At 50.2% G+C, this 17,998-nt stretch overlaps 1 long non-coding RNA gene across 4 annotated transcripts; it reads left to right on the top strand.

Moving 5' to 3' along the window:
• Positions 1-5: 5 nt before the first annotated feature.
• LOC112997035 (uncharacterized) lies at positions 6-17,289 on the top strand. 4 transcript variants are annotated; one of them, XR_010387909.1, is made up of 3 exons: positions 6-302; positions 9,742-15,020; positions 16,722-17,289. It is a non-coding gene; the product is annotated as an uncharacterized LOC112997035 (long non-coding RNA). The 4 variants fall into 4 exon arrangements; XR_010387910.1 differs by lacking the exon at positions 6-302 and adding an exon at positions 1,770-2,003; XR_010387911.1 differs by lacking the exon at positions 6-302 and adding an exon at positions 2,080-3,065.
• Positions 17,290-17,998: the final 709 nt, after the last annotated feature.

The raw sequence follows: 17,998 nt of genomic DNA, 5'->3' as shown, positions 1-17,998 counted from the left end.
CTTCTAGCCGCTGGGCGCGGATGGGTCGGGGAGGAGGGCGAGAGGAGGAGGAGGAGGAGGAGGAGTGCGAGAGGGGTCCGCAGGGCAGGGCAGGGCAGGGCGGGGAGGAGGACACAAAAGAGCAGGGCAGAGAAGGGAGGGAGGGGGGGAATAATAATAACAAAGTTAGCAAACGGGACAGCGAGTCTCCCTCCTTTAACGAGATTCATCAGGGCTTATCTGGACCCTCTGAACGCCTAATCAGTCATGTCGCCTCGGCGCTGCTGTCCCTAGCCCCGGCGGGATAGGATCAGGCACCGCAGGTCAGCACGGCCGAGACACCCCGGGCCTGCCCCCCGCGCCCCCCCGCTCCCCTTTCCCTCCTTATCTCGGGCTGCAGATTTGGGAACGAAGCACGCCGGGGGGGGGGGGGGGGAGGCCGCGGGGAGGGAGGGGGCGAGCGGCAGAGAGCCGCGTTTCTCTGTGGTCTCCACCAAAGCCCCTTCCTTAGCTGTAGTTGTTGTTGTTATTATCATTACTATTATTATTATTATTATTATTTCAATGAATGAGTCATCTGACTCGGTTCCACGGCGAAAGCAATCAGCAAGGCGATCTCTTTAAGGTTACTTCTCCGGGGAGAGAGGTTCCCTTTTCCGTGCATCGCCTCGCTTGTTTGCTTGCTTCCAGCCCAAGGTCACGGAAAGGAGGAGCAGGAGAAGGGAAAGGCACCCGCCAGCCGCGGAGATGCACTCGGCCAGGCCGGGCCGGGCCGGGGGGGCTGTGCTTGGGGCCGGGCGGCAGCCCCGAGCACACCTCCCGGGGGGGCGGCAGCCGTCCGCGGCCGGCGCCGGGGCCCCCGGGGAGCGCAGCCGCATCCCGGAGCCGCCAGCGGCAGGGAGGCCCGGCGCGCACACACACACACACACACACACACACACACACACACACACACACACACGCACACAGCCCCGGGACCAGGCCGCCGGGAGAGGCGGCCGAAAGCGAAAGGGACGCAGAGCAGTGACAGCGAGGGAAGCGGGCGCCGAGGGTCTCCCCCGCCGCCCGGGGCTCCGCGGCGCGCACAGGCGTCCGAAGCCCGGCGCGCACACGCGCCGCCGCGCAGCCCCCCGCGGGCAGAGGCAGGGGCAGGCAGGGGGGCGGCTCTGCCTGCGGCCGGCAGCCGGGAGATAAGGCCCCCGCAGATAAGGCTGCAGGCAGAGGGGTCGGGGGGTTGCCTGCAGGGGCTGCCCGGGCTGCCCCAGCGCCGCGCAGCCGCCGCTGCGCTGGTTTCCTCCTAGAGCAGCCGGGGCAGAAAGGCAGAAGCGAAAGAGCTGGGGGGGTGGGGGGGGAGGAAAAAAAGAGCGGCGAAATCGCGGGGAAAAAATAAGAAGCGACGGGCCAAACCTCCTGCCAGCTCCCCGCATCGGGCCGGTCGCGCTGGGTCGCCGCAGGCTTTAATCCAGTGGAGAGGGGGAGAGCGGCGAAGGCGAGTCCAGCGGCTGCTGCGGGCGGCTCATGTATAAAAAGGAGAGAGGAGGCGCCTCTCGCAGCCGTGCCGGAAAACTGCAGGCAGCCGGCCCTGATTGGGCTCGGCGAGCCCTAAACAAACACGGGCGCCGCAGGGGTGCCAGGCCCGGCGGCAGCGCGGCCGCGGCGGGGGCGGGCGCGGGCGCAGCGCGCAGCGGCCGCCGCGCCGCGGGGGTGCGCGCCGGGGGGGGGGGGGGGGGGCGCAGGGCGCCGGGGGGCAGGCGGCCACCCAGACCCACTTTTGGGGGGAGGAGTGGGGGCCCTCGGCCTCCGAGATACCCGTGTTTCTTTTTTTTTTTTTTTGCTCCCCCCCCGCCCAAGGAATGATGCCCCGCTCACCCGAGCTCGGAGCAGACCAGTTTTTTCAGGGGAAATATTCACCTTCTTGCATGCTCGTGCCGTCCGCCCCCGCGGGTGCTGCCCCGCCGCCCGCACCTCCCGGCCTCGCAGCGCGGCGGCCTCTCTCGCGCCCTGCTCTCGCCTCCGAAACTCAGGTGAATGTTCTCTTCCTCCCCCCCCCCCCCCCCCAAGTCTCTTTATTTTTGCTCGTTAAATCAGAGCTATGGGGGGGGGGGGGGGGAAACAGTGCCACCTCCTTGAGTTGCCCCAATCATCAGGTGAAGCCAAAGCAAGCTCTAGGATGAGTCCAGCCCAGCAGCAGGCGGGTAGGCATTTTTCCTCCGTTTCTTTCTTATTCTTCTCTTTTTCTTCCCACCTCCCCCCCCATACACACACACCCCGTCCTCTTATCTCAGCTGTGTACAAACTGATATGGTACTTAGCAGGAAAGTGACTGGAAATTAAAATAACTTCGTTCACCAGAGGTTATCAGCTGGATATCTGTCATCATCAGTTTGTACAGAAAGAGTCCTCCGCGGCAAGGGCTGGACTAGAGCGGGGCCGGGCTCCCCGCCGCCGGCCGCGCTGCGCCCCTGGCAGACGCCGCTCCGCAGCCGCGGGGCTGCTGCGGGGCCCGGAGCCCCTGCCCCGGCTCTCCCCAGGCAAGGCGGGGGGAGCGCTCGCGTTGCGCGGGGGCTGCAAAGCGCTGCCCGGGGGCGTCCGCGCTGCCGGCGCCGGGGAGCCTCTTCCGAGCGCCGCGCTCTCCCGTGCCGGCTCATTTTGCGGCGTGTCGCGGTGGGGGTTTGGGTCGGAAACGGCCAGATACGCGAGGAACCGTTTCTCTTTTGAATCGTATAATTAAAGGCGATACGTTTTTCTTCTCGATACTGCTTAACTAACATTGTTCTTTTTGTGGCTTTGTCAGACTGAAATGATTTTCTTTTTCTTTTCTGTTTTTAGATATATATTAGCGGCGTAATATTAAGTAGAAGAGACGCGGTTGCAAGCGGTAGGCGAGGGCAGTGATTCGTTCGTTGTCTCGAAACGCGCTGAGTTTCTTGCGATCCAAATTTGTAACTTCAACATTTTTTCCGAGATGGTATCTGCGAAAGCGCGACAGGAGCAGGGGAAGCCGCGGCGCAAGGCTGTTTCGCAGACACCGCTTCTTTCCCGCTTGGTTGCTATCACGGGAAATTTCTCTGCTGAAATGCGTCGAGGTACCGGCTTTAAACTGCGTATTTCGTTTGAGTGTTTCAGATGCCCCCCGCCGAGCCAAGCCAGAGAGGCTTTGGGGCGGAGGGAAGGGGCGATCCAGGTGGATGTATCGCGACGTGTGGCAGACGCGTGGGGCGGACTCGGGGGGGATTTAGCGTGCCTTTGGCCCAGGGTCGCTCCAGACCGAGCCTCGCACGGGCCGGGAGCGCGGTCGCCCCGCGCCCCCCCGGCGGCGGCGCTTTCCCCGCGGCGCCGGGGGAGGAGGCGTGCGTGTGCCTGGAGGTGAGGATGGCCGGGAGGAAGGGCAGGCTCCCCGGCCTGGCAGCGCCTCTTGCCGTGGCTCCGAAGTGACCTGTAATTTACACTCCGGGCGCCTTTTTTTTGCCTTTCCCCACCGCTGATGAGTGTGTTCGGTTTGTAACCAGGCTGCAGGTTTCGTTTTATTTCCTCGGGTTGGGACCAGCGTGCAAAACCGTTTCTGAACAACCTTTTCGGATCGAGCTCCCTCTCGCTTCCCCTTTGCCCCCGCACCACTCCACGCGCATAGCCTTCATCGGCTAAAATGACGTCACTGCCTTCCCCAAACGCACACTTCTGACGTAACTTCGGCTCAGGGGCAAAACGAGCGCTTGCGGGGCGGTGGGGCCAGAGGAGCCCGCGGTGCCCCAGGACCCCCTGGGGTGCCTCCTGCCCGGCGGGGGGGGGTGCCCGGGGGCAGGGTGCTCTGGCGCTTTGAAGGCGGGTAGCCGGGCGGGGGGATGCTGCTGGCGGCACCGCCGGGCAGGGGGTGGTTAGCCCACCCTTCCTACCCGGCTCATCAGCAAGGCCACCTTTGCTCCCGCTCGTTGCGGCCGGTCAGAGGAGGAGAGGAATTACAAGCACTGAAAAAAGCGGGTTTGCGTCCAACTGAGGCAAATCTCCGCGTTGAACGCTCCCGACGCCCGGGAGAGATTTGGAGGAAGCCCGTGTGCGGGCGCAGTGCGGACCCGCCTCCCCCTCGGTCTTGCAAATCTGGTGGTTTCGCACGGGGGGATCCGGTGGGGGGGCAGGGGCAGCGAGCTGCGAGGGGGTCACTTTGGTGGCTATCGCGGGATGGAGTGTATTCTTTTCCGAGCCGTGTTTATGTAACTTAATGTACTTTAGGAACTGCCGGAGAGTTTAGGCCAGGCTGATAAGCATAGCGGTTATTACAGGCGACGTGCCGGGCAATTCTCCCCCTCTCTGCTCTCGCTCCCTTATCCGAGCTCCTTAAAATATACTTTTATCAAGGCCACCCCATGATACGGAGTGTTTCCATTCCCCGGCGGCTGTGACATTGAAGCGGACTTATCGATCGGGGCATCAGCGACATTCACGGCGTGTCCAGCCCGGCGGGGGAATGGCTGGGCCGCCCCTGCTGCCCCCCGCTGCCCCCCGCCGCCGGCTGCGCGGGTCCCACCCCTTGCCTGCCGCCCACCACCGCCCCCTCGGGCCTGGCGGGACAGCCGGGAGCAGGGGCGGGACAGCCGGGAGCAGGGGGAGCCTCCGAGGGGCGATCCGCGCAGCTCGGCCCCAAAAGCCGCAGGGTTTTGTCCACAGCAGAGCAAGGAGGGGGGCGCTGGGGCGGGGGGGGGGGGCTGTGCAAGCGGTCACGCGTGTCCCAGGGAGGGCGGCGAGCCGCAAGGACGAGGAGGGCTGTTCTGTCCCTCCCCAAAACTCCTCGCCAAGGGCAGCCGGGCGCTCAGAGGCCGGCCTTTAGCTCCAGCCTCTCTTGACGGCCGCAGCCCGGAGGCCCTGGGGTGGCGCGGCCCCCCGGGTGCCCCCAGCTGGGCAGGACACCCTGCCCCGGCTCCGCCGCCCTCCGCACTCCGCGCCCGCCTCAGCTCCCGCCGGCGACGGCCCTGCCGGGGAGCGGCGGCGGCAGGTTGTCCCCCCCCCCGGCAGCCAGCGGCCTCCCCGGCGCCGGCGACCTGCTGCCGCCGGGCTTTTCGGTGATTTCCACCGTGACTTTCAACCCCGTGCGTCCGAACAGGCTGCAGAATGCCCGCGCGGGCTTTTATGCAGTAGGTGGCTGGGAGTATTTTTTTTTTTTTAAATAATGATCGGCAGCTTCTTTTTATTTGCCCTCCAGTCTCTGAGGTCCGCCTGGTTAATGATTTCAGCGTTAAAAAAAAAGAAAACTGTATTAAAATCAACAGCGCACGCCGAGGAGAGGCTCCTGCTCCTGCGTATCCTGACTCCGGGCGCCGGCGCTGCCCCCGCCGCCCCCGCACCGCGGGCCGGGCCGCGCATCCCGCCTCCGCGGCGGCGCAGGGCGCGGGGACGCCGCCGCCGCCGCCCGGGGCAGCAAACCCGAGCGGGAGCCAGCGCAGAGGCAGCACCCTAAAAAAACGCTGGAAGGTTTTGCTGGAAAAGCGCTGCTAGGATTTTGCTGCTCTCCCCCAACTTTGCTTTTCTGTTTTTTTCCTTCCTTCCTTTTTCTTTTCTTTTTAATTTTAAGGGTGGTTGCTAAAACGGCCTGTTTCGCATCCGTGTTGTACCGAAGCGCTGAGGCATCTCCGTGCCGTCGCTGCGAAGCGGAGGGGCTCGGCGCCACGCACCCCTGGCTGCGACGGTCGTCATTCCCCGCTTCAGGCCGCGGCCGCGCGCGGGGCGCCCGCCGGTGCGGGGCGGCGCGGAGCAGCCCTGGCGCCGCGGCCCCGGGCCCCGCTCGGCAGCGCCGCGGCCGCGGCCGTCGGGGGAGGCTCCCGGGGTCCCGGCTCCGCCGTCGGACACGGGCGAAAGTTGCCCAGGCTTCTCCCTGCGAAAGCTCACGGTTTAGTGAGCTGGGGCTGCAGCTGCACGGAGCACAGGGGAGCTGTGCCCCCCCCCCCCCCACACACACACACACACCGCTTTCTGTAAAAGCATCTTCTCGTCATCTTGCCCCTCTCTCTGTTATCACGTGAAATTTGGTAATATCGCATCCGATCTGCACTTAGTTATCTTGCCTCCGCCTCCATCCACACAGCAGTGGTTGCAGAGACTTAATTCTCTTCTACTTAGGAAAAAAAAAGCCCAAAGCCCCTTTTAATAAGCGTTTTCAGGGTCGTCTGTTGGCGCTGCTGCACGTCATTCAGAAAATACCGTTTTGTGCCTGCCCATCCGTCAGACGAATCCACCGCCGATCACTGCGTTCTTATTTCTCTGCTAGGAAATCCAATAAATCCTCGGAAGTGGTCAGAGCCTTCCAGCGAACTGTTTTCCGTAGGATAATGTTAACTCTTCCACATGGAAGTATTACGCTGGAATAGGTCTGTTTCGCTACATTTTCATTTTGAACGCTATCAGAGCAAAGCACTGCGAGCACGTCTTTCCGTCTCTGTTGACAATATAATTAACACTTGACATCCATTTTGAAGCAATTTTTATTATAATTTACCTTGCTTCACCGAGCAGTCTAAGATCAAGTTCCAGACAAAAACGAAATTTGCGATCTTAACTAAGCAAAATGCTTCCGTTGATCCAAAACATTTTTTTTTCAATTGCCGTTCCATGAGAAATGTCAAAATTTGGACAGGTTGTTCCTATTTGGAATGAAAGCTCGTTTTAAAATTTAGACTATCTTCTAGAGCGAGTTTGACCAGTTCTGTAAATGAAAGTCACACTGGATTGGAAAAACGAATCAAAACAACCACATCACAGAATTAGAGACTTCAGAGTTAACACCTCAGGGTAGTTAGATAGCCTATTAATAGTCTCACCCCTCTTTGCTATAAAAAGAAGGCAGAGTGCTCCGGCTTCAGGACCAGGCTATGCGCAAGCAAACGGGGCGGGGGAGCTACCCTAAAATTTGAGGAACGACGGCTCTGAGCGCTCGTCCCTGGGGTGTCACGGCCACCAGATTCACATGCAGGCAGGACCGAGACCGAGCGCATCGCGGGAGGTTTCCGACGAGGTGTGCGGGGCAGACGGACACAGCGACACACCGATGGGCAAACTGCCCCCCCCGGATCCCCGCACCAAACCCCGGCACAGGGCGGGGGCACCCCCGGGACGGGGAAAAGGGGCGACATTTTTAATATTTAAAAAAATATTTTAATATTTTAAAATACGACAAAATGCTTAAAAGACCCGGCGGCGCCTGCGGGGCGGCGGGTGCAGCCGCCCCCGGTCCCAGCCCCGGCCGCGGCCCCGGCGCGGCTGCTGCGCGGAGGGCGCGGGCAGAGCGGCGGGGGCAGGTCGCGGCCAGGCACTGCGCAGCCCCCGAGACGGCGGGGGCATGACGGCTCCCTCACCTCCTAGCTCGGAAGAAAGGCAACGCCTCTCTCTTTTCTCTCTCTCTCTCTCTTTTTTTCTTTTTCTTTTTCTTTTTTTTTTCTCCCGGTGTCAGTGGCTCCGTGGACATAGCCCCGTGTTTGCAATTAAGCGCATAAATATGTACGTTCGCCGTGCGAATGCAGCAATTTCCATTTCGGTCGTGCAGTCGCTGTCAGTGTTTATCCGTCTCCCTTGAGCCTCCAGGACCAAAGGGGCTGTGCAAATCGTTTGCATTTTTCGATGATTTTAGGAAAACCTTGTTTTGTACTGCTGTTATTGCTGGTCACACCGAACATCTAATTAATTAATAAATAGCATCAATATTTTCAAATAATAGAAGCAACAAATTGAAAGTCTATTGCTTCAAAAGATGCTTATAACTAGATGACTATATTGTATTTTTCCACTGCTGTTATTGACGTATTAAAAAACCTCACAGATGACTGAATGTTAAGGACCCAAAGTACTCTATTTTAAGCCGGATTAGATGAATATGAGCAAAAGGTAGTGTAGTCTGGTGTATATAAGGACTTTTTTTTCACTCTTTCATTTTTTACATTCATCACCCTTGGTGGGCATAATACCTGCCTAAGAATTTAAACACATTAGTAGCATAGCAGATGGAAATAACTGAAATTTTATTGGTTATTTTCAGTATTCATAATATCAGCAGAGGTAGGAAGCCTTTTTCTTAAATAATCAATCCTCAGAGTAAATGAGTGTGAAGGTTGACATAAGGTACGTGTCACTATTTTCAAGAAAAAAAAATTATTTAGTCATTTTTGATACTCTGAACAACAAATATGCTCTAAACCAAGTAATTGTATTCCGAGATAACCTCAAGGATTTGCTGCTAACAAATGCTATTATGATTAGTAATCAGGATGGTATCTGGAGCATTTTGCATTTATTGAGGTCAATCAAACATAAGTTTAGCCATGTTCAACTCTAATATTCAGCTGTGAAATACTGCAGAAAAGTTTCATTATAGGTTTATATGTATAACTTGCTTTATTTCAGCCTTGCACCAGTGCACTTTTGATTTTTAGGACACTGCTGTACATTAGTTTTTCTGACAATGAAATTACAGGCTGACTCTAGTGCATGTGAACCAATGTTTATAAAGAAGCCCAGGCTCTGTATCTTTTCTCATTTACTTAGATCCTCAAATGGTCTAAGTCAACTTACTCAGCTGGAAATAGTCCCCATTCATGGTGACTTAAGTATGAAGTGTCAGTCCCAGAGACCTCCATGGAAACACCTATCGAAGCAGTAAACCTGGCTAATGGAGCCGTTCTGGGTTTAGCAATAGGAATTGCTGCACTGCCCTGGCATTTGCAATTGCAGCTTAACCAAGCTGGCTTTAAGCAGGTCCTGTCCCAGAAATGTTCGGACACCTAACATTGTTCTGTTACCACATCTGGGTAGCTATTGGTACCATACAAACCCATCCAGTGCTAACTTAGCAATTAAAATAGTTCCTGTAATGAACTTAACAACAGTAAGCGTAAGGTAGATGCTCCCTGTGCTTCATGTCAGGCTCTGTCAGGTTTGCCAGCATCCCTTCACGATGCTGTTGCCACCACTTGCAGGGGGCCAGTAACTCTAGTGGAAGTGTGAAAAGAGCAGTTAAGGCAGTGTCATGGCACGGCATCACCAGCAGAGATGGTCTATCGAAGCCCCGGGCGGGCTGGGAGACAAAAACACAGCGGCGCTCAGCTCAGCTGTGGGCGTTTCTCTAGGACTCAGTGTCCCAGCTGTGATTCAGTCCCCATGCGCACAGTGTCCTCCAGCTGACGTGAAGCCCAAACACGAAGCCTCTTGTTTTTCTGGTGCCGGCTCCAGGCAGCTTCCACAGTTAGGCACTTTCTTCTAGGACATGAAGTGCCTGCAGCACCCGGCAGGAGGTTGGAGACAGACACAAGGAAGCGAGGAGGCAGCAAACATTTGGATTCTCTCTTACTCATCGGCAGGTCTAAGGAGGGCATAAGAAAGTGTGCAAAGTGGGCTTTTGGGGGCATACAGTTCTGATGACTTCAAGGAGCATAGCTGAGGGTGAAGCTGAAGCTTTTCCCCCAAATGCCCTTAACAGGACACCGGTGCAGTACAACTCCCTGCAGGCCCCCAGCCTGTCTATAAATGAAAATGTTTCAATTTCTATGCACCGCTGAACTCCTTCCCTCCAAAACTCTCATGTCAGTCAAAACATTTCCTTTTATCCAAAATAAAGCCTTTCACTTTCTTTTGGAATCATTTAACTCTTCAAATAAAATGATCAGCTTTGAAGCAAGGAACCAAAAAGGTACTTTGAATTTTCCTCTCTTTTTCAATTTGGCTAACAGGGTCACCTCTGGAGTAGGAGGAAAAGTCTGTAACATCTGGCCTCTCTTCCCTTCACAGCCTGGACTAACACCCAAGATCTCTGCTCCTCATCCCTGCTCGGCTGCCAGAAATGATGGTGAAACCCACTGTTCTCCTGCTAGTGACAAGGGCACAGAGAAAGCAACAGCCTGCTGCCATCCCCAACTGCTCTGCTAGCTCAAGAGTCAGAAGTCTGTGCGTCGAGTTTCAAGTTTTTAATTTTGTTACTGAACAAGGTAGGGGCCGACATGAGTACTGTCCATGATAATTCACTCATGCAATTTCAGGGGGATGTAATTCAGCTTAAGACTAGAATTTAGGCTCTAACGCTAATTCTAGTACTTACTACCTACAAGAATAATTACACTTGCAAACCCAGTGTGCTGCCTGTGCTAAGTTTTCATGTCTCAGCTTTGCTTTTGATAGCTTCAACAGATTTGTTGAATGACGTCTCCTTTAGAGGGACTTTTCCAAACAAATTAAGTTCATTTCGGCTCACAAGAAATGGAAAAACATATTTTTTCTTGTGCCTGCTTGGAGCTGTGTGTGCTTCCGAGGTCCAGAAGGTGACACATCTCCCACAAGCATTCCCTCTAATACATGTATAGAGAAGAAATGAATAGTTGTGAGCTGTAATTACTAGACAGTTAAAAGATATTCTGGGCAAAAATATGTTAATCATAGCTAATCATATGGATTTGTGGGACATAGAGTTGACCAGGATGAGTTTACAAAGAGAATCAGAAAACAAATACATAAATCTGAACGGGCAAAGTAGGCACACTGAATGTAACAGGGTTACGTACTTGGACGAAATGAGCGGGATGGGCCCTGGAAGAGCTTAGCTGAACGTTAAATGAGAGCATTTAGGCTGAATTCTTCACCTTGGCTAGGCTATTTGGACAGAGCTGGTGTTAGCAGGATATGCTGTTTCTTTTGTTATGTTTAAGGTTAGAATTAGGGAGAAATGCTGGTGGACTGGAATGGGGGGCTGATAGGGACAGTCTTATTCAGGGCTTTTTTACTGCCTTGGAGAGGACTGAAAAAATAGAAACTAGGAGTTAGTAAGCTGGGCAAGAGCTGCAGCAAGAAGTGGGGTTTGCTGGTGCCCAGGCGGCAGAGAAGGGGAGAAGAAGCTGCCATGTCCATGCTGCCAGTGGGGCCCGTGTGTTCCCTGGCCCCAGAGCCCCGGGGGATGTTTGCACCCCGGCCCTGAATGTGCTCTGTTCTCTGCTCTCCGAAGTAAGAGCCGCTGCCTTGAATCCATGCCCCAAGGCAGGCATGAAGTGACTGCCGACCGCCCCATCGGGTTTTGGAGGCTGGGGCTGGCTCACCAGCTGCCTTGACGCCAACTCTTCATGTAAAGGCAGAATCCAGTAGAGCTAGCATCACCCTTTTCTAAAAGCAATAGCAATACATATCCTTCAGGGGATTCAGCATTACTGTTGTTCCCAGTATCTGTCAGTCTGAATGTTAAAATTGTATTGTTTAATGGTTTGAATTATTTTATCGGTCCTCTGTTTGGAAAGCAGAATCCTGCTGTGTAAAGCTCAAGAAGTAAATAAAATCCAACGATGAAGGACCGAATTCCAGCGGGAGTCCTGCTGGAGAAAGGGCTGCACAGGTTGACCTATTTAATTAAAATGTAATAAAATGCAATTTCCCTTACATCACCACTTTCTAGTGTCAACCTTAGTATCACAAACTTGTTAAAAGCTGAGCAACGTGGTTCATCTGCGGTTACCTCTCTGTAAAAAAAAAAGCAAAAAGATGTTTTTGAGGAAATGTGTTAATAATTAAAAATAAACTTAATGGCCTAAATGAACAGTACTGACAATATTAAAAAGGGTAATGACTTAATTACTTCTGTTATGTCAGTTATTAATTTGTGGCCCATCAAGCTATAAACCAGGATAATTTATTGACTGCAATATAAACTGGATATGTGCCATGTTATTCAACAAAAACAATACGCTGCAAAAACAATACAGAGAAGAGGTAATTTGTACAGAGTTCATGAGACAATTATATCATCTAATTACAAAACTGACTCACTATGCCCTTGGCTCTATTTATTAGAAGAACATTGAAGGACATCCTCAACATTCTCAGAGTCTAGCTATTTAAACTTAAATCCTGACCATATACACTCAAGCATCCAGGAGCTGGTGTGATCCAGGAGATAGACCAGGAGACCCAAAGGAATATGTCTTGATTTGGGATTAGGAATACTACTTAATTTTGCTATGTATCAGAAATTAAACTACCACCTCTTTTTTTTTTTTTTTCCCCCCTGAAAAGTGCTTTGAAACTCAATCAATATTACTAAAAGTGTTTTGGAAAACTTTGACAAATAATTCAACACAAAGAATACTACAGTAATCAATTAATTATCTCAAAAACTTTATAGCAGTTTGAAAGATGTCTTTTACATGCATGCACTTAACATGCTTCTCTGCTATTTCTGCTGGTATAGTGCCTCTCTGGTGTAATCTGGCAGTAGCACAGTATGCAAGGGCCTGTGTTTTGTGTTCAAACAAAAGCAAGTCATCAAGGTATCTGAGCTGTCACACATAACCAAGGCTCTGCGTATAACTTGCTTTCTCACAGGGAAGCTCATCAGAGCACAGAAACAACCAAGACCAAAACAACAGCAAGTTGCTGAATTATTTTTCAAATTGCCAAATCGTATCTGTGCCGCAACCTTTTGAACTCTTTTCGGATGTTTTTCCTTGAACATTTTATGTTATTTAAGGAATGTACAAATATTTTCTTAGTTGATCATGTAATAAACTTCACTAAATAAAACCCTTTTTGTATCTGTTGTGATGTTTCTTCTTATTCTCAGTTTACTGTGTATTTTATATTTGAACAGATTTCAATGGGCAACATCTAGCCATGCCATAGTAAAATGTGGAAGAGGCTAATACTCCTGCAGAATGATTATAACTAGTATTCATTTATAAAGTGGGAAAAAATCAGTTTCTCGTTACTTCTTTATCATTAATAATAATGTTGGCTTGCATGCAACACATTTTAAAACTAAGGCCTGTGAGGATCTATGAGCTGGATTAGCAAACAGAGAGCTTGGAAGACCGGCTTTAATTTTGACCCTTGTGGGGAAGGCGTAGTTCTATATATTGGAAGTATAATTCTACACTATATTGAATTTGGTGCAAAACTGGCTTTAGAAATCCTCTCCCCCTGCCTGGAGGGACTCCTCTGACTGGAAGAGTCACCACTGCCCCAGTGCAGCAACCCATGGCCTTCTCCCCATTGTGTTAGAGAAACTTCTTGTGGGACCATCTTGTAGAAGAAAGAGGACTGAAATGGTTAGGGTTAAAAATCTCCCTCCCTCTCCTCCTCCCCAGAAGAGGTTTATTTTTAACTTCCATCACTTCATGCACTGATTTAAGCATTGTCATACACACATTTGTTTTGGCACAATCGAGGAGGTGACAAACTGCAGGCCAGAGGTGGGAACAAGCATCTGGGGCAGGAGCTGGTTACAGCAGCTTAGCTGCCAAAGCCAGGGTATCATGGGACTACGGTGTGATAGTTCATTGTATGAACTTAAACTTTGCCTTTCCTGATTGTCTTCACAGCCGTATAGCTTCTCTGCTGCAAATCCATAGTACAGAAGTGCTGCACCAGTATGGCTTTTCTATCCCAGGCCAGTTCATTTACAGTAGGGATTTGCAGTCATGTGAGTTATTTCATGCAGAAACACAGTGTAGGCAAACCTTCGCCAAGTCACAAGGCCTGTATCCTTAAAGGGATTTATTTAGATGGCTACCATTCAGTCAGTGGAAGGCTTAAATGGACAAGGTTAGTAGCATACATGTAGTCAGAGACAATATCTTGGCCATAGGGCAACAGCTACCTACACTACTCAGCTGTGATCATCCACCACTTGCAACTCTCTGATCATATTCTTAGGTGTTTTGCTTACATGCTAAAGGTCAAGCTGTCTGCGTGATTCAGGGCTGAGTAAGAACTTCCTCCAAGTCTTTTTGGCCAGGATTTGTGGTTCTTCCATCTTTCCTCAATGCATGGGTCATGAGTCACGTGATGAAATTGTTCAGGCCTCCCTTCTTATCTCTCCAACTTCCTGACATTTCACGGACCTCAGGCAATGGTGGCTCTTTGATTCCTTCTGTCCTCTGCCTGTGAATTTCTCACCTAAGGACTCAAAAGCTATAATCTAATTCAAGTTTTTGGATACAGCTTTGTGAATACTCGGGCATACTTGAATAGCCTTTACCACACAGGAGGTCAGATAATATATAATCTTCTCCTCATTAGGGTAAAAGTATGTCCCTACCACGTTTCTAACCAACCGATTCTATTGGATACAACACAGTACATAGTACAACCCATCCTGTAGTTTCCTAGACCAAAAACAATGCAAGTAGTTTACCTGTAACAACATCACATCATGACATCTTAGCTGAGGGCTCCCATCCAAAGCCCGTTGAAGTCAATGGAAGAAATACCCAAAAATTCAGAGGGGGACTGGACCTCTCTGTACCTTCGGTGCTCCAGGTAACTCATCTTAAATATCACACTCTGGGTGTTGACCCTCCAGCGTGTTCATCAACTGTTATTTTTTTCTGCTGGTCTACTAGGGACCCAGAACATTTTGTTACTCAGGACCTGTACTTTTGCCAGGTTTAAGACTTCAGTGTCAAACTTTTCAACAAAAAGACTTTGTTTGACTGTATACACACGTTTCTTCTCTTCTGCTCCACATGTACTGTTACAGTCTCAGCTGAGCTTTGTGCATCTTATGTAATGCAAATATATCAAAAATGTGATAACATCACTACAGATCTAATGAAGCTCTTCCATGGCATTTTGCTGCACCTTAATGGCATAAACAAAATACCTGATAGTATGGGCAGGGAGTCACCCTTGAAAAATCAGGACTGATGCAAATGCAGGCTGGACCATGAGGACTTGCAGCCCTTCAAGAGCTTTATGGCATCTTAACCCTCCATCCTCTACAAAACTAGCCCTGGAACCATTTCTTCAAATTATGGTGAGATAATAAACCTCCTTATGTGTTCAGCTATTTTGTGTCTCCTTCCAATACACAAGGAGGACAGACTCTTGCTGCATCCTTGGTTTCAGTGACCTTACCTCCACTGGAGGTATCTTTTTATTTACCTATGAATCTCATTCAAGTTTCTCCTGTTCTCATTTCTCAGAGATGAAGCCTTGAACAACCTGTACAGAACATGACGAACTACAGCTCTTGGGCTGGGAAGGTTCCCTGCTGCAAATAAAGACACGCTTACTTTGGGGACCACACTATGGTATGTAAACAATTTTTTAAAATAATTTATTTTCCTAATAATCCTTACTTATCCATCAAGTTGGCAGTTATTTCTGAGATGACTCATGCTGTTCGTAAGAAACCATTGCCAAAGTCAGCCAAAATTCAAAGGAAAAAATATAAGGCTAGGCAGGTAAATAATCCATTTCAGAGCTGTCAGACTCTGACCTGAGGCATGCTTTTGTAAGGAAAGCAATAATCAGATTTTCTCTCAAATGAGGAACCATATAATGGTTTAAATACAGAATGGTAAATGATGAGCGTACATATTCTGCACACAGAGTATATCCAAGAAAAGGAGTGATCTGACTGTGGTCATAGTGCACAGCTACAGACTATGAGACAAGTTATACTGACTCAGAGTTCCCACTCTTGTGCTCTCGCTCCTGGTTGGAGCTCATATAAAATACTAGAAAGAAGGAATATCCATGGAGCAGTGAAGAGGAATGTGATAAATATACCTGAGCCTGTCTACTTGTTTTAGTGGTTAAAGCTGCTAAAGGAACCCTGCAGGGCTTTAAGCAATTCTTAGTGATGAAGATTTATGAAGCCCTTTTAAAATCTTCGTTAGGAGGTCAGAGAAATTTAAGTGGCTTTGCAGGCTTTGCACGGAGCCAAGAGATTCACTTAGCAGAAACTCAGCCAAAGACAGCCAGAGGATCATGCTTCAAAGAACTTCCTCACAAGTCCTGGCTGAATGACGATGGGCAGCCTGTGGGGTTAGACACTACAGCATGCCGCTGAAGTCCCACGTGGCGTTGTAGTAGGTAAAATAGTAAGAAAGCTGCTTAGAAAGCTAATTACTATGGATAGAGTTACTGACAGTGTATTCTGATAAGCAAACTAAGTCTGCATACACTGCATCACTACTCATAGATGGGATCGTTCTTCTTCTCCCAGCTTCCCCTAATCTGTTTTAAATATGGGAAGGCATTTTTAAAATATGGATGACACATATTCCCCTCCCTCTGGCTGTAAGCTCTGCTTGAATCTCTTCAAATCATAGCACAGAATCTTATCTTTCATGCTGATGCCTCCAAACAGTTGTTTAGGACTGTAATTATTTAGATAAAAATAGCAGCACTGATCGATCCAGCAGTCCCTTACTCCCAGCTATGAACATGCAAATGCAGTTGGCTTGTTTGTTTTTGAGAATGAGAAGGTGGTGGTGGTATTTGGGAGCGGGCATGTTCCCAGGGTGCTGCTGTTATCACCCTTTCTTCTCACCACAAGCCAGCGAACGTTTCATCCGCACCCTGCAGAGCTTTATTGTGCTTTATTCCACCGCCACTGATGTGGGTGTGCATCACGTGAACCTTGTAAAGACACTTCTCAGACTTATGAATTGGGTGGACCCCATAAAAACCAGCTCCTGGGCTTTTTTTTTATAAGCGTGAAGCAGGATAAGCTCTCGCTGCTCACAAAACCAGCAAGCCTTAACCGAGAGAGAGAGAGACGAAGGCTGCTCCGGTAGTGTCACAGGTAACACTACCATTCCCTTTTGCTTGCTGAAACCATCTGGCCATCAGGAAACAGCCATGATGGAGCAAATGCCATTAGTTGTTACACACTCTAGTACAAATTAAAGATGTAAATCACTTCCAGAAGCTATGTTTAAGCTTGACTGCCCACCTGAGACAAACACCCTTCACTAGGTCTGTTTTGCTTTGTTTTTTAATAGATGGCTTATGATCGATTACTCGGTGCTTCAGTGAAGTGAGAGGAGCATCCCACAGCCTTGCTGCCTAGCAAGCAAGGAAGCCAGGGACTCTCCCCTGGTGGTAGAAGCAAGCGAGGTAAAAGGAGGAAGAAAAAAGAGGGTGGAGAAAAGGAGAGACCTCAGAAATCCTGGATGAGAAGAGAGCTGCTGCCTGAGTCATCCAAGACCCACCGAGCCCCATTTCCTGTCCCTGACTGTAGCCAGGAGGAGGCATTTCCTGAAGCATATCTAAAAACATCTCTATCAAGTGATTCCCCCTCCTGTTTTCTTCTCCCATCCCCAGTATGTTAAACACCTTCAAACCTAAATGCTCTTAGCATGAGTTGAAAGGGGCAGAACCGGGATCCTGATTTTTAGCCACACACTGTTGAAGGGAGAATCTCCCAAGAGTTAGTTTAACAGTTTGTTTTCTTGGTTTCAGTAGAGTTTGTTCATATTAGCCCTGATTCAGAAATGCACTTTCATACTTGGTGAGCTTAAAGCACATGCTTTCACTAATTAAAGAATGGAAGGAATAACGTGCTTTCCAGAGTGGGATTCCTCCGTCACGTTTCATGGCAGAATGGCTCTAACCTGGGGTATCCTCTGGTAAGGGGTAATGAATGATGCAACAGGCAACAGTGGGTCACCTCTCTGGGTGACAACAATATCTGGCATTATTTTAACACCTGTTAGAAACGTAGCATTGGCTATAAAGTCTCCAGTGTCCATATCAAGCCATAGTAATATTTCCCAAACACTTATTCAAGAAAAATATCAATATTAATGAATTAGGCAGGGAAGCTTAGCTACCATTACCTACGTCCTGCAGTGTTTCTTAAAGGAGAAAAGGGCCTTACCTTGCTATCTTCATTTGAATACAAACATTTTTGATGCACATCTGATTGCTGCATTCCTGAAGCCAGAAACAAAGAAAGGAGGTATCATCCCATATGCAGGAGCAAGCAGAGATTTGGTAGTGAGTTGATGACAGCTAGCAGGAAGGAGAAGCCTCCCTCATGACAATGAGTCATGAGATCTCAGCATTGACAAGGAGAGCTACTATAGAAGAGCAAATTGCATAATAACTCAAGACGAGCAATAAACTGGCTTCATTGATACAAGCTTTGCATGAGCTACGTACTACAAATAGCAACTTCATTCAGGCCATTTCAATGACACATGCTAGAGATAGGAAAAGCCAAGATAATAATGTTTTGTGATAGAGTTTTGGGAAACTGAGGATCAGAAATTTTTTC

This window comes from Dromaius novaehollandiae, chromosome 2 (assembly GCF_036370855.1).
Source record: "Dromaius novaehollandiae isolate bDroNov1 chromosome 2, bDroNov1.hap1, whole genome shotgun sequence".
Lineage (NCBI taxonomy): Eukaryota > Metazoa > Chordata > Aves > Casuariiformes > Dromaiidae > Dromaius > Dromaius novaehollandiae.
The sequence above is the reverse complement of the archived record's forward strand: the minus strand, read 5'-3'. Positions and strand labels throughout refer to the sequence as shown.